Below are 3,722 nucleotides of genomic sequence, written 5' to 3' on the forward strand. Positions count from 1 at the left end.
AACATTTTTGAAGCAAATATTACATTAATTGGGAGCTGTCAGTGATCACATTTTTCAGGACGCAATTATGCTGGTGAATTGTACTACTCAGAGGGACATTCATATCAGAATACAGCCTGGGAATGTTCAGCTAGTTCCGCTCAAAGGAAACAATGGAGCCTGTAGACATGGTAGGCTACCATTCTAATTGGCAAGCTTCCCACTACAGATATTCCCTCCTTTGAATATCTCTTGCCATCCAAGCCCTACATGATGCATATAATTTAAGCATTCTTATTAATGAATTTCAAATGAAGAGCAATGTTTACAAGGAAATTTCAAGTAAAGTATGGGCTTTATCCTGTGACATGCTGAGCAAGCACCTCCACAGAAGTCAGGGAGAGTCAAAGGCCTGATCCATGATCCAAAGCCCATTGAAGTCAACATGAAAGCTTTAATGCTGACTGCAAAAGGCTATGGATCCAGCCTGGAGAGTACCCAGCGCTTCTCAGGTAGCATTCAGCCACTTGCAGGATTGGGCGCTATCTGAACACACTTAGGGTGTAGTCCTGCAGTCCTTTCCCAGGCAGAACTCCCATTGGATTGTCTAAGAGTTTTGTCTGAGTAAAGACTATATAGGTCAAGGCCCTAAATTACTGAAAATAAAATATATATTGTTATATGTTGCTACTATATGTTTTGTACAGTTTGTATATGAAAAAGAAAGTATGATTAAAAGTCGATGAGAGACTGTTTATAAATTTTGATTGCTTCATAATTTTAACTTTGAGCAACATTTTTATCATAATTATAGGCTTTCTTAAAGCATTTATGCAGATTGTTTTACTCAAAAGGGCTTTATTCCATTTTTGTATAAACTACACTCTTTTATCTCTTCATAAAATCAGTGTGGGAATTTCCAGCACCCAGTGCTCAACTAGACAGGCACAACACAAATAACCGAGGAACTTTCCTTAAATGCAAGAGGTATTCTGTCCCTTCTTCCTCACCTTCCCAGTCAAAGATTAGTATTAGTCCTAGTAATGATAATAATATTTAGCATGCATATAATCTTGTTGCTCTCGGTGCAGTTTAGACCCATTAATTAGCTAATTCTTGTACACCCCTAAGTGGTATCACACCCACTTTACAGGTGGTTCAACTAAGGCTCAGAGAGATTAAGGCTGAGATTTTTCAAAGCCATCTATAGGGATTTAGATGTACAACTTCTGTTAATTTCAATGGGAATTTTGTGTCTAAATCCCTTAAGCAGATTTGAAAATCTCAGCATAAGTGACTTGCCCAAGGGCACCAGGACATTTCCTGATCTCTTTACTCATTCAAGTAATTCCACTGACTTCAGTGACTGTTTGTGTGATGTGAATAATATTTAGCCTACTGGCAGAATAGGTAGCTGAACTGAGAGCAGAACACAGGAGTCCTATAAAATTATTAATCCTTTTTGGAAGAGCAGCAACAGGATAGTAAGAGTCTTGTAGCAACTGCATCACCATGCTACACAATCCCAGAGTCTTAGTGTGATTACGTGTAGGTTGCTTCTCTAGTACTAAAACACCCATCACTGTGAGTGTAACAGGATAAAATATAAACACTCAATTTAGATATAAATAGGCCTCAAGAACACTTAGTGGGGACAGTGTCATCACACCACTAAGGAATATAAATAAATTAAACATACTTTGATAAATATATAAACCATTTTACATTTTTGTTTCTTGTATTTAATAGTCAAAATTAGACCTTTCAAAGTTCTTTTTTTAAACTTTGAAATAAATTGATAATTGTAAAGCTATAGTTTATTCAAACTAAGTGATGTAAGACTATGATGATGAAGAGTCTATACATTATATACTCCTCCTCCATCTCTTTGAATGGTAATCACAGGGCCTGATCTAAACCATTCAAAATGTTCTGTTCACAAATGCTGAACCTTTAGTGAATTCTTCAGACAAATGAACCAGGTTCAGCCATGAGGCCCTGATTCACTGCTGTGTTTCTTCAGTCCTGCACAAGTGTCAAACCATTTTAAACTATGGACTTACACCAATATAAGACTGGAATATAATTTTACAATTATATGTCTATACAATTGTAAAGTGATAGTACCCAATCCTGCAGGCCTTATTCAAGAAAATGTCTAATTATACCTAATACAAATAATATGATAAAATAATTAATGTATGGTATAGCATATCCGCTGCTATTAAATTAAATGTGATGGTCGTCACTTTTTACTGACCCTCTTGATTTTAGAACAATCAGGTTTTCTCCTCATTTCTCTTTTCAATGACATGTTATAGCCTCATTCTGATCTCTCTTACACTGGTGTAAATCAGGAATAATTCATTTGAAGTCAGTGGAATTAAGCTGATACACCAGAGTCAGACTCTATATTTCTATTTCCTTCCTACAGACTGACACAGGCTTCCTCCCCTAAATTGTAAAAACCCAGTCTCCTTTATTTCAATTCCCAATGTTATTGTACAGTCATTCACTACATCTATTATTTGTAAAAGTGCCATAATACTTCCAGCTGAAAAACATGCAAATATTAATGCTTGAACTACAGGAATAAATATAAATTGAGTGCTCTGTTTTTCTGGTGACATTGCAGTTACAGAGGGTGCAGATGTATATTTTCAAGCAATTTTTAGGATACTCAGACAGTCACTGGGTTTCATTTCTAGACTTCATAAAACTGCAACAGTTTATTAAAAACTACATAACTAGGGTCAATTCCACTTGGAAATCTGGGGATTAGAACTACTTCATGGCAGTGTACTGGAAGACATAGGATCATGCTTATATGGAAATGTGATAATATACTTACTTCTGAATAGCAAGAAAATAGTATCAATAGCCATAATAGTTAAAGGATAACATTATTTCTTTTGGGATGACAATAGCAGTCGCTATCTATCAAAGACTATTTGTATTAAATATGAATATTTTCCCAGAAGAGCTGATCACTTCCTTGCCTGAAAATAATGATCACAGAGGTATATTTTTATAGTGGCACTGCATTTTGTATACCTTCATTGGATATTAGGCGTATATTATTTTTCTGCATAAGAGAACTAAATAGAGAATTTCAGGGCACACATTCTAGTTCCATGGAATAACTTCAGGTCCAATCTGTGTATTTTAACAAGTGGCTGAACAAGCTGTAGCTATAACTGACTTTTAAAGTTGGTTTCTCATGTGTATGAACTTTAATGTAAACATGCAAAAATAAAGCAAATGTATTCACTTAATATTTTGCCAAATACAAGGTTTTTATTTTTATTTATAATGGAATGGAAGTAATAATTCTGCACGCCAGAAGTCATTGGGAGTTCTGCTATTGACTCCAGTGGCTCAGGATCAGCCCCAAGAGGGCTTTGAGTAGCCTCGTATATTAATATTATAGACTCATAGATGTTCATTAGCTCTTACACATTTTCCAAAGTCTACATTTTATGATCAGAAATGGAAATGAATTGCAGGGCAACTTTCAGGTGAATCTCAATTGAATTGGGTCTGATTCATTGACAGAGGAGTCCATACTCTGATTACAAACAATTGTTCTGAAAGAGCTGTGAGTCCATATTTGCAGTGCAAAGTCAGAATTTTAAAATAATGTCCTAAATGTAATATACTTAAGGAGGGAAAGATTTTCCTTTCCCCTGAGCTTTAAAAAAGTCTGAAGGATAAAGTATTTTCCCTTCACCAAGTTTTGTGAG

Source organism: Chelonia mydas, chromosome 1 (assembly GCF_015237465.2).
Source record: "Chelonia mydas isolate rCheMyd1 chromosome 1, rCheMyd1.pri.v2, whole genome shotgun sequence".
Taxonomy (NCBI): domain Eukaryota; kingdom Metazoa; phylum Chordata; order Testudines; family Cheloniidae; genus Chelonia; species Chelonia mydas.